Below are 13,174 nucleotides of genomic sequence, written 5' to 3'. Positions count from 1 at the left end.
CTGTGGAGAGCTTTGTGGGTGAGAACAAGTACTTTGAATTGTACCCTGTAATGAATTGGCAGCCAGTGTAACGACTGGCGAAGAGCGGACGCATCTGAGTAACGATTAGCCAGCTGGACAACCCTGGCTGCTGCATTAAGGATAGACTGGAGAGGGGAGAGTCGAGTGAGAGGGAGGCCAATTAATAGAGCATTACAGTAGTCCAGGCGGGAGTGGATCAGGACGACAGTGAGAGTTTTTGTTGTTTCCATGGTGAGAAAAGGGCGGATTCTAGAGATGTTCTTTAGGTGTAAGCAGCACGAGTGGGCAAGAGATTGTATATGGGAGGTGAAGGAGAGATCGGAGTCAAACATAACACCCAGACAGCGCGCCTGCTGTCGGGGTGTTATTATGGTGCCACCCACAGAGAGGGAAATGTCAGATTTAGGGAGGTTGGTAGATGGTGGGAGCAGAAGAAGTTCAGTTTTGGAGAGGTTGAGTTTCAGATAGAGAGCAGACATGATGTTGGAGACTGCAGACAGACAGTCAGTGGCGTTCTGTAGTACAGCGGAGGTAAGGTCAGGGGATGATGTGTACAGTTGTGTGTCATCAGCATAAAGATGGTACTGAAAGCCAAATCTGCTGATGGTCTGTCCAATTGGGGCCGTGTAGAGAGAGAAGAGAAGGGGGCCAAGGACTGAGCCCTGAGGTACCCCAACAGCGAGAGGAAGAGGAGATGAAGTGGAGCCAGAAAACAGAACACTGAAGGAGCGGTCGGAAAGATAGGAGAACCAGGAAAGAGCAGTGTCCTTAATGCCTAGTGACTGGAGCCTAGAGAGTAGGAGAGGATGGTCAACAGTGTCGAAAGCTGCAGAAAGGTCAAGAAGAATGAGCAGAGAGTGGTCACCATTACGTTTTGCTGTCAGAAGGTCATTGGTCACTTTGATGAGTGCAGTTTCTGTCGAATGTAGGGGGCGGAAACCGGACTGTGAAGGGTCTAGGAGGGAGTGAGTGGAGAGGTAACGGGTAAGGCGGGAGTATATCAGGCGCTCCAAGAGTTTAGAGATGAAGGGGAGATTGGAGACTGGTCTGTAGTTGTTTGTGCAGGATGGGTCGAGGGTGGGTTTCTTTAGTAATGGAGTAATGATAGAGTGTTTGAAGGAGGAGGGGAAGATGCCAGAGGAGAGGGAGAGATTAAAGATTGTAGTTAGGTGAGTTGTGACGACTGGAGAGAGAGACTGGAGGAGATGTGAGGGAATGGGGTCAGTTGTGCATGTAGTCGGACGAGAAGAGGAGAGGAGCCTGGAGACTTCTTCTTCTGTGATGGGATCAAATGTGGAGAGTGAGCCAGGGGAAATGCAGGGAGGGATGGGAGTCACTGAATTTGGTGATTGGGAGCGGATTTCCTGACAGATATTGTCTATTTTCTCTATAAAGTGGGAGGCAAGGTCATCAGCGCAAATGTCTGTGATAGGGGCTTGTACTTTTGGCCTGAGGAGGGAGTGAAAGGTGTCAAAAAGTTTCTTGGGGTTGTTGGATAGTGAGGAGATCAGGGTGGTGAAGTAGGTCTGTTTGGCGAGGTGAAGGGCAGAGTTATATGTCCTTAACATAAATTTGAAGTGTATGAAGTCTTCTGGTGTGCGTGTTTTCCTCCATAAGCGTTCAGCACACCTAGAGCATCGCTGGAGAAATCGGGTTTGCGATGTGAGCCAGGGCTGTTTCACTCTGTGTTTGGAGGTTCTGAGGGTGAGGGGAGCTACTTGGTCAAGGGTGCTTCTAAGAGTGTCATTGAAGTGATGTACAGCCAGATCAGGACAGGACAAAGAAGAGATTGGGGACAATGATGAGTGTAGGGAGTCTGAAAGTGTATGAGGGTTAATGGCTTGTAGATTTCTGACTGAATGGTAGGTAGGAGGGTGCTGGGGTGAGCGAGGATTTGTGAGTGTAAAGGAGAGAATGTTGTGGTCAGAGAGGGGAAGCGGTGAGTTATCTAGGTAGGAGATTGAGCAGAGCTGGGCGAAAACCAGGTCCAGGGTGTTACCGTCTTTGTGTGTTTCAGAGGTTGAGAGCTGAGAGAGGCCTAGAGAAGTGGTTAGTGATAGAAGCTGGGATGCAGATGTGGAAGTGGGGCTGTTAATGGGGATGTTGAAGTCTCCCAGGATAAGGGTTGGTAGTTCTGAGGACATGAAGTGCGGCAGCCAGGCAGAGAAATGGTCCAGGAAGTGGGTGGGTGAGCCTGTGGGCCGGTATATGACCGCAACTCTGAGGGAGAGGGGACGAAAGAGCCTGATGGTGTAGACTTCAAAAGAAGGGAATGAGAGTGATGGAACTGGGGGGATGACCTGGAAAGTGCATTGTGGGGACAGGAGTATGCCGACTCCACCACCAGGTCTGTTTGTCGGTCTCGGGGAATGGGAGAATTGTAAGCCACCATGGGAAATGGCAGCAGGAGAGACAGTGTCAGAATCCTGAATCCAGGTTTCCATGAGGGCCAACAGATTCAGAGAGTTTTTCAGAAAGTAATTGTGTAGGAAAGGAAGCTTGTTGCATACAGACCGTGGATTCCAAAGGGCACAATTGAAAGAAGGAGATGAAGGAGTGCAAATAATATTAGTAAGATTATTAAGGTTTCGATGTGAGGTAGGGTAGGGGTTGAGGTTGGGGGATGGTGGACCGGGGTTGGGGGAGATGTCCCCTGAAATCAGTAGGAGCAGGAAGATAAAGAGCAAGTAGTTTTTGGAATTGTATGAAGATTTTTTGTGCAGTGTGTTTGGGCAAGATGGGCTGAGGTTTTTTAAGAAGGTGAGAAGTGCATGGGAGCTGTACATGGGAGAAGGAAAGAGAGAGGAGCTGATATATATGAGTTGTGATGGAGGGGGGATTGGTCGGTGAAAGTGGATTGCAAGAGAACATAGGAGGATAGGAATAAGGCACATGGACAAAAGGGACAGCAGAGTGTGGGTTACCTGACTCCAGCCCTGACTAACTGCCATGTAATAACTGCTGTATCCCGACGCTTATCTTCGTGACGCTTTGCTTCTGTGATGCGTGCACCCCTATGGATGGTTCTAAATTTATAGTCCAGACTGCAGGGTCAGAAGAGATGGATTGTGGGAACTGGTTGAGGATAATTTGGCAGCTGGGGTCAGCACACCAGGGTTTTTTTTTTTTTTTTGGGATGATCAAAGACATTCAGTCTGGCAACATCTATTTTAACACCTCCACCAGATAAGATCTACACTGATCCCAGTCATGGAAATGCAACAGTGAGTTTTAAGTACAATGCACCAAATGATTTATAACAATGAATTAGCAGACACAATAAAATATGTTTCTAGATGGTAAAGCAGCAGATGACACAGCAGACAGCAAGCAGAGGTGGGAATTTTTACCATTAGAGTCTATTGCAGCAGATGAGACAGCAATCAGAGGTGGGAAGTTGTACCATTTGAATATGTTGCAGAAGACAGCAAGCAGAGGTGGGAATTTTTACCATAATGCTAGGAGCCCGCTCGATTTGATTTAGCCAATGGGGATCCTCAGAAGTGTGGGCACATCCTGTTAGGCATGTAGGCTTGTTAACTACTGGCATGGCTGTGATTAGCTGCTGAAATGATGTCATGATGCACTATAAAAAGCGCTGCAGCCACCATTTCTGGTCACTCTGCTGTGAATTCAGTTAGGCACAGGCTGCTGTTGAAGACTGTGAGGGACAGTTAGAAATAGCGATTCTAAAAACAATATTGTGCTTTATCCAGGCTACATAAACCACCACTGTAGCTTTCTTTTGCCTAGCAGCAGTGTTCACAGCTGTCTGCAAGGGCTGTGTGAGTGCAGACCCACGCTGTGTAGTGTGTCCTGCAGGCACGTCTGCTTGTAGGCCGCCCAGCGTGTGTCTCTGCCTCATACACATTTTTCTTTTATTGCTGCTTTTTTTTTCTCCTGTATAGTGTGCTTCCATACGTATCCATATACGTTGGTTGCAAACACTAAAGGAGTGGACAGCGGAGCCTTTCAGCAGCCTTTCAGTGCTATAGCCCATTTCTCTGCACTGTTTTTGGCTGTCTGATAGGTCTCTCTGTGTGTGAGTGCAGCTCACGTTGCAGTGTGTTCTATAGCCACCGCTAGCTGTAGTCCGCTCAGCGTGCGTCACTGCCTCATACATAGTCCTTTTTTTGCACCTAATTTAGCCAGATTTTTGCTCCTATATTAGTGTGCTTCCAACCGCATCCATTGTCATTGGTTGGTTGCAAACACTATATAGGATTAGATAGAGGAGCCTTTTTGCTGGCTTGTGCCCTTCAGGGCCAGCCAGACTAGTATCACCCTATTTTTTGGAGCCTCATCAATTGCATTGTAGGTTAGCTTCCTGCATTGTAATCGCTCCAAAAAGTTTGTGATACTATAGCTTTCAAACTTTGGTCACATCCTTTTCTTTCCCCCCCCAAAAAAAAAAGGAAATAAAGTTCACCAAACACTCCACTTTACAGTTGTCTAGGCCACATTAGATCGTATTAAAGTGTAGTACACACACTCTTAGCCAAATTAGTGTTTCTTATACTGGTTAGCAGGTGTTCAGGAATAAGAACACTAAGCCACCCCTTTTTTACTTTTCTGCCTATCTTTATCAGTCTACCAAGATGAAGAAGGCAGGGAGTAAGGCACGTGGTCGTGGCCATGGATTTTCAGCAGGGAGAGGACGGGGGGGATGCAGCAGGGAGAGGACATGGGGATTCGGTGTCTGCTGCGGCCACCAGTGACCCGGCATCCCCCACTTTTACCAGGCAACAGTCCTTCATGCGCAGCTTTCCGTACCCCACTGCTGCGTGACGAACAAATTGAAGCCGTTGTCGGATGGATGGCAGCTAACGCATCCACTTCAATGACTTCCGCATCCTCCCAAGGCCAGAGCACTGAAGAGCAACCATCTGTCTCTTCACCACCTGCCAAATTGCCCAGGCAGTCTGAGAGCCCTGGACAGGAGCCATCTCAATCTTTACTTCTGTTCTCAGAATCTGTTGGCTTGGAAAGAGGTGGCCAGCCAAGCAGCATTCTAGAGCGTGAAGAAGAGGGAGTATGCAGTGATGCGCAACTGCTTTGTCCCTCTGAATCTGAAGAGGCGGGTGGGCCAGTGCCTATTGTCAGCACACCTCAGTGGTCATCTGATGATGATGAGACTCAGTTGCCAATTTCTGGTGCGTACGGTGCTGGCGAGACAACCCAGGACCAGCCGGTGCTTGAAGAGGGGAGTGGAGATGATGAGGTCCTTGACCCATCATGGCGTCAGCCACAGGAAGGTGGTGGGAGCAGCTCTGAGGAAGAGATTCCCCGAACGGCCAAAAGAGGAGGGAGAGGGCGGGGGCAGACTTGGTTGCCTGTAGCCTCCACTTTGGCACCCGTGAGGAGCAATCCTCTTCCAAAACTCAAAACGGGCGCTCCCAGGACTTGCAGTGCGTGGTCTTTTTTTGACACAGTTGCAGATGACATTTGCTTTGTCAAATGCAAGCTGTGTCATCAGAAAGTGAAACGAGGGAAAAATGTGAGCATCCTCAATACCACAAATATGTGGAAACATGTGCGTACCAAGCACGAGGTGGAGTTACACAGACACACTGAAGATGTACGCCAACCTTCAGCAGCACCTACCACCTCTTCAGCTCGTGTTGGGGCCTCTTCCTCCAGCTCACACACAGCTGGTTCCACTTCCTCACTGGAACGCCATGGAAGAACCACTGCCACTGTTGTCCAGAGACCCAGTGAAATTCCACCCACTGAACCACGTTCGCAGTCATCAGCACACTCCCAGGCCACTCACCAGCAATCGGTAGCACAGGCATGGGAGAAAAAGCGGCCATACTCGGCAAACCATCCCCGAGCACTGGCTCTGAATGCCGGCATTGCCAAACTACTGGCCCTTGAGATGCTGTCATTCAGGCTGGTGGAGACTGACACCTTCCGGAACTTTATGTCATTGGCAGTTCCACAATACAATGTGCCCAGCCGCTTTTATTTCAGCAGGCACGCCGTTCCTGCCCTGCAAAAGCATGTGGAGGGAAAAATTAAAAATGCGCTACTAAATGCCGTCAGTAGCAAGGTCCACCTGACCACCGATGCGTGGACCAGTAGCCATGGACAGGGATGATACCTTTCCCTCACTGCCCATTGGGTCAATGTTGTGGAGCCGGGTACAGATCTGGAGAGTGGCTCTGTACGTATTCTGCCAACTCCAAGGATTGCAGGAATGCAGTCTGTACATATTGAGTCCTCCTCCTACTCTAGTTCCTCGGAATCAGCACTGCGTGAGCCTGTTAGGCCAGATATGAGCACAGGTGTGGCCAAACGTCAACAGGCCATCCTTAAATTAATTTCTTTGGGGAATCAGAGCCACACAGCACAGGAGCTCTGGAATGCCATCAAGCAGGAGAGCGATGTGTGGTTTGTGCCAGCGAATCTCCAGCCAGGTATGGTAGTGAGTGACAATGGCCGAAATCTAGTGGCAGCTCTGGGCCTAGGCAACCTCACTCACATACCATGTCTGGCACACGTGCTCAATTTGGTCGTGCAGAGCTTTCTGAGGGACTATCCGGATCTTGATGCACTGCTGCACAAGGTTCACCTAGAGTGTGCTATCTTGCGGCGTTCCAGCATTGCAAGATCGCGCATTGCATCTCTGCAACGACGATTCCGCCTGCCAGAACATCGCATCATATGTGACCTCCCCACCAGGTGGAATTCAACGTTACATATGTTGGAGCGGTTGTGTGAGCAGCAGGTAGCAGTAATGGAGTACCAGCTGCATCAGGCGCAAACAAGTCGCACTGTGCGCCGGACACACTTCACCACCACTGAGTGGGCCACTATGAGGGACATCTGCCAAGTTTTGCGTGCCTTCGATGACTCCACGCGGATGGCCAGTGCAGATGATGCACTAATCAGCATGACTGTCCCCCTCATCTGTCTGCTTCAAAAAACCTTACAAGCACTAAGTGAGGAGGTTTTTGAAGAGGTCGAGGATGAGCAGTCAGAAATGCAATCTGCTTCTGGCAAATCTGCACAACGTGCTTCCACACAAAGGCCCAGGCAGGGGACACTTAGTGAGGAGGATGACGAGGAGTCAATGGAGGAGGAGGAACACATCTCTCCAGAGGAGGGAGGTACACAAGGCTCTAGTAGTCAGTGTGTACAGCGAGGGTGGGGTGATGCTGAGCAGGCAGAGATGCTGCCTCAAGCTGGGGACAGCGTTTCCGGTCCAGTTGGCAGTCTGCAGCACATGGTTGATTTCATGCTGCAGTGCTTGTTAAATGACCGCCGCATCGCCAACATTCTCCACACGGCTGATTATTGGGTGTACACCCTCCTAGATCCTCGCTACCGGGACAACTTACAAAGCCTCATACCACAGTTGAACCGGGAGCAAAAAATGCGGGAGTACCAAGAAACACTTGTGCAGGCCATCATGTTCTCCATTCCCCCCGCAAGTGTTGCTGGTAGTGCTTTTCAAAGCAGCCATGTGGGTAGAGGCAGTGGAGGAAGCTCTGCACAAAGAGGTAGCAGAGGCAGTGCCGCAGGACAAGGCAAGGCCAGTATGGCCCAAATGTGGAAAAGTTTTGTGGGACCGCCACAAACGGCTACACCATCACAGACGGCTCCAGTCAGCAGGAGGCAACGTTTCCATCAGATGGTGACAGACTACTTGTCGTGCCCTGTTAGTGTTCTCCCAGATGGCTCTTCCCCGTTCAAGTATTGGGTCTGTAAGCTGGATACATGGCCAGAGCTTAGCCAGTATGCATTGGAGGTGCTGGCTTGCCCTGCTGCCAGTGTATTATCGGAACGTGTCTTTAGTGCTGCAGGTGGTGTGGTAACAGACCGTCGCACGCGACTATCCGCCGATAATGTTGACCGGCTTACTTTTGTGAAAATGAACAAGGCCTGGATCTCACCTGAATTTGCCAGTCCTCTTCCAGAATAAATAATTGGCTGGCAACAGGATCCAGGTCTCCTGTTGTGTTCATGTTTCTATGACCTGAACTTTATTTCCTGGGCTACAGCAACGCCCGTTGTTGCTCAGAAGTGCTGTCCGCACAGACAAAACACTCGCTCATGTGTAAGTGGGGTTCGGTAACGTCAGCTGATCCCCTGCTGTGTGTATTGCAAAGTGTCCTGCTCCCTCCACAGTCAAACAACCTCAGATTTACACCTGGCTCCAAGTAGGCCTCGGCCTACTACCTGATTTTCCCTGGGCTCCGACACCGCCAGTTGGTGCTCAGAAGTGCTGTGCGCACAGACAAAACACTCGCTCATGTGTAAGTGGGGTTCGGTAACATCAGCTGATCCCCTGCTGTGTGTACGGCAAACTCTCCTGCTGCCTACAACTTCTGACTACCTCTGATTTAATATGTTCTCTGATTTGCCCTCTGTCTCCACTCTGTTTTGAGTATTTCCTCCGGCCTACAACACCGCCTGTTTCTGCTCTCAAGTGCCGTCTGCACAATCCACACTTGTTCCTGTGTTACCTGGGTCCTGTAACATCTGCTCATCTCCAGAGGTGAGCACGGCAATGTCTCCTGCTTTGTCTACATTCCCACTACTTGTAGTGGAAATGTGGACAGAGCAGGAGACATTGCCTGACTCACCTCTAGGGAGAAGCTGCTGTTACAGAACCCCAGTAACACAGGAACAAGTGTGGGTTGTGCAGATGGCATTTCAGAGCAGCAACTGGCGTGTTTGGAAGCCAGAGGAAATACTCGAAACAGAGTGAAGACAGAGGCCTAATTGGAGTACGTCGACAGTTAGTAGTAGTCTAGAAACAATCGCAAACTGCCACCAAGTAGGCCTCGGCCTACTACCTGATTTTCCCTGGGCTCCGACACCGCCAGTTGGGCTCAGAAGTGCTGTCCGCACAGACAAAACACTCACTCATGTGTAAGTGGGGTTCGGTAACGTCAGCTGATCCCCTGCTGTGTGTATGGCAAAGTGTCCTGCTCCCTCCACAGTCAAACAACCTCAGATTTACACCATGCTCCAAGTAGGCCTCGGCCTACTACCTGATTTTCCCTGGGCTCCGACAATGCCAGTTGGGCTCAGAAGTGCTGTCCGCACAGACAAAACACTCACTCATGTGTAAGTGGGGTTCGGTAACGTCAGCTGATCCCCTGCTGTGTGCAGGGCCGGATTAAGGTTGGTGGGGGCCCCTTGGCAGAAAATCTGGTGGGGGCCCCCATATCATTAACATTTTAGCCATAACAGTAGAGCGCGAACTGTAGCACTTAGATGTACAATCTAATCTTATCCTCTTGTTCTGCCACATTCAGATTTACAGTACTACAATAGAGATACAGTCCAGGATAACTCAAAGCAGTCCAATTATAGACAGCAAGAGTTACTCACATTTTTTTTTATTGAACCCAATGTTAAGACAGCCAAGGAATAATAAAAATGCAGAAAGGGAAAGTTTTCACCGGCAGCAATTGTTGCTAACTACTGTATAACAATATGCTCTCTATTGTATTATCTCCGGAGTAGTGGCTTGCTCTCCTATAGTAAGAGAAGAAAAAGAAGCATTCTTTGAATACAGGTCTGTTGGCTGAAGGAGGATATATCACCTGTCTTAATGTGCCTGTGAGCATCTCCAAGTACAAGGGGGAGGTGTTAGCGATCGAAAACATGCTTTATATAAAAGTGTGTACAGATAAAAGCTTAAATAAATGTATACATTACAAGCTTTACTGTATTTTTTCCCACAATGATGTATGATTTTGTCTGGCTCTCTTGCTTTCCACATAATATAACAATTTCAAAGCATCTTTTCCCATAACTCTGAATTGTACTTTTTCTGTAATACCTCTTTGAAAGTCGTGAATAAATTGACAACTAAGTTTTACCACCCCCCTGTCAAATCTCTGTATCCAACACATGTCTGTCATCAGATTGCAGAGCTCCAGGGGAAAATTAACACAAAGAATAAGTAAAATGTCAACATTAGTACCAGCATTAAATGCAAAAATTTTTATATGTGCCTTAAAAATTTCACTTACCCATCATATAATGAAATAGAGTACGTTGAGAAGGATCATATGAACTCTATCCATCAAACATCCAATGATTCTTGTAGTAACCTCAAAACACAACTTGTATGCTATAAGGAAATGAAAATTATAAAAAGTTAAAATAATCATCATTAGAATGGAATGGATATATGAGCAGACTAGAACTTTGCAGCTTTGCTTACCTAACAGTTATTCTCCATGTATAATTTAAGATGTATATATCCAGGTAATCCAAGATGTATGATAACAGATTTGATGCCACGAACAGAACACCCATAATGTATTAAACATAAACGGAACTGAAAAAAGAAGAAGGGGTTAAACGCATGTTTTTACTTATGTTAAAGTGATTAAAGGGGTTGTGCTGTCTCCCCTGCTTCTGACTGCTCTACAGCATACCATATCTGAGCTTTTAAGGATGTACATATCATATTTGATCACAATGTGAGCATAGTTTTACAAACCTTTTGGAACATTTAGGAAGGCCAAAGTACTGGAAACTTAGAGGTGAACTTTTCTTGATTTTTTCATAGCAAATTCTTGAATCAGATCTGAAAAGTCTAGCTCTTCAAGAATGTCATGTTCAATACTTAACAAGCAAAGGTGGGATAGACGTTCCTGGCCCATTGTACTGCGAAGTCTGTTTTTAATTAGCTTCATTTTGGAGAATGATCTCTCTCCACTGCAATTGGTTACCATCAAGACCAAATACATTCTCAAAAGAATTTCAATATTTGGGAATGTACTCTTGAAAGGGTCCTTTAGCACCATTTTATACAGGGACGGCATCATATATAACTAGAGAGGATGGTACGTAATAAGGGATGGTGTTATACATAATAAAAGAGGAAACTATGTAACTAAGGATGGTGTTATACAGAATTAGTGAGTACACTATATACTAAGGGACTGTGTTAGACATAATAAGCGATATTGTCTTCCTCCACCTCCCCCTGTTCCTAAGGCCATTATAAGTCCGGGAGTCCCCCTTCCTCCCATCCCAATCCCCCACACCCCTCATTGTCCTCCTCCCCTCGCATCCCATTATTGTCCTCTCCCCCACCTCCATCATTTTCTTCTCCACCACTATCTTTGCTTTCTCCCCCACCACTCCCATCATTGCCCATTCCACCACCTCCATCATTTCCTCCTCCTCCACCACCACCATCATTGCATTCTCACCCACCACCCCATCATTGCCCTCTCGACCATCACCCCATCATTGTCTTCTCCCCATCACTGCCTTCTCCATCACCCCATCACTGCTTTCTCCCCATCACTCCCATCATTGCCTGCTCCATCACCCCATCACTCCCATAATTGTCTGCTCCATCACCCCCATCATTGCCTGCTCCATCACGCCATCACTCCCATCATTGCCTTCTCCATCACCCCATCACTGCGTTCTCCATCACCCCATCACTGCCTTCCCCCATCACTCCCATCATTGCCTGCTCCATCACTCCCATCATTGCCTGCTCCATCACCCCATCATTGCCTGCTCCATCACCCCATCACTGCCTGCTCCATCACCCCCATCATTGTCTGCTCCATCACCCCATCATTGTCTGCTCCATCACCCCATAATTGCCTGCTCCATCACCCCATCACTCCCATCATTGTCTGCTCCATCACCCCATCATTGCCTGCTCCATCACCCCCATCATTGCCTGCTCCATCACCCCATCACTGCCTTCTCCATCACCCCATCACTGCCTGCTCCATCACCCCCATCATTGCCTGCTCCATCACCCCATAACTCCCATCATTGTCTGCTCCATCACCCCATCACTGCCTGCTCCATCACTCCCATAATTGTCTGCTCCATCACCCCATCATTGCCTGCTCCATCACCCCCATCACTCCCCTCATTGCCTGCTCCATCACCCCATCACTGCCTTCTCCATCACCCCCATCATTGTCTGCTCCATCACCCCATCACTGCCTGCTCCATCACCCCCATCATTGCCTGCTCCATCACCCCATCACTGCCTTCTCCATCACCCCCATCATTGTCTGCTCCATCACCCCATCACTGCCTGCTCCATCACCCCATCACTGCCTGCTCCATCACCCCCATCACTGCCTGCTCCATCACCCCCATCACTGCCTGCTCCATCACCCCCATCATTGCCTTCTAGACCATCACTCCCATGTCCCATCACTGCCTCTGCCTGCTCCATCATACACACAGATATACACACACACAGACACAGACATACATACATACATACGTACACTGATACACACATACATACACACACAAGACACCACCTCTCTCCTCTCACCTGTCCTCCGCAGCATCGCCAGCGCTTCCTCCCTCACACAGCAGCGGCCGCTGAATGATGACGTGTGAAAACAGGAAGCGCGGCCTCCGGGCAGGAAGCAGGACGGACCCTTGCCGGCCGCTCCGTTCCTGCTATTCACTGACGGCGTCTAATATTTATCCTCGCGCTGCGTTGGCGGTCGCTGCCCAGTGGTGGGGGCCCCCTTAGAAGCTCTTGTGGTGGGGGCCCCGGGGCTGAAGCCCCGCCTGCCCCTCCTATAATCCGGCCCTGGCTGTGTGTACGGCAAACTGCTGCTGCCTCCAAATTCAAACAACGTCTTATCTTAAACTGCCTCCAAGTTGGCCTCAGCCTACAAAATGACTATCCCTGGGCTCCAACATCGTCAGTTGTTGCTCGGAAGTGCTGTCCACACAGAAAAACACACTCGTTCATGTGAAAGTGGGGGGTCGGTAACGTCGGCTGATCCCCTGCTGTGTGGAGGGCAAAGTGTCCTGCTCCCTCCAAAGTCAAAATACCTCAGCTTTACACCTGGCTCCTAGTAGGCCTCGGCCTGCACCCTGATTGTCCCTGGGTTCCAACAACGCTAGTTGGTGCTCGGAAGTGCTGTCCACACAGAAAAACACACTCGTTCATGTGAAAGTGGGGTTCGGTAACGTCAGCTGATCCCCTGTTGTGTGGAGGGCAAACTGCTGCTGCCTCCAAATTCAAAATACCACAGCTTTACACCTGGCTCCTAGTAGGCCTCGGCCTGCACCCTGATTGTCCCTGGGCTCCAACAACACTAGTTGGTGCTCGGAAGTGCTGTCCACACAGAAAAACACACTTGTTCATGTGAAAGTGGGGGTAACGTCAGCTGATCCC

The 13,174-nt window shown here is 49.0% G+C and overlaps 1 long non-coding RNA gene across 1 annotated transcript; it reads right to left on the bottom strand.

Moving 5' to 3' along the window:
* Nucleotides 1-9,363: 9,363 nt before the first annotated feature.
* Nucleotides 9,364-10,345, bottom strand: LOC141088469 (uncharacterized). The gene is made up of 3 exons (XR_012231957.1): nt 10,208-10,345; nt 10,014-10,114; nt 9,364-9,513 (listed from the first exon to the last, which is right to left on the bottom strand). It is a non-coding gene; the product is annotated as an uncharacterized lncRNA (long non-coding RNA).
* Nucleotides 10,346-13,174: the final 2,829 nt, after the last annotated feature.

The sequence above is a fragment of the Dendrobates tinctorius genome, unplaced genomic scaffold, assembly GCF_039654945.1.
Source record: "Dendrobates tinctorius isolate UK_male_01 unplaced genomic scaffold, ASM3965494v1 ptg000039l, whole genome shotgun sequence".
Lineage (NCBI taxonomy): Eukaryota > Metazoa > Chordata > Amphibia > Anura > Dendrobatidae > Dendrobates > Dendrobates tinctorius.
Note: the sequence above shows the minus strand (reverse complement) of the source record. Positions and strands in the feature narration are given on the sequence as shown.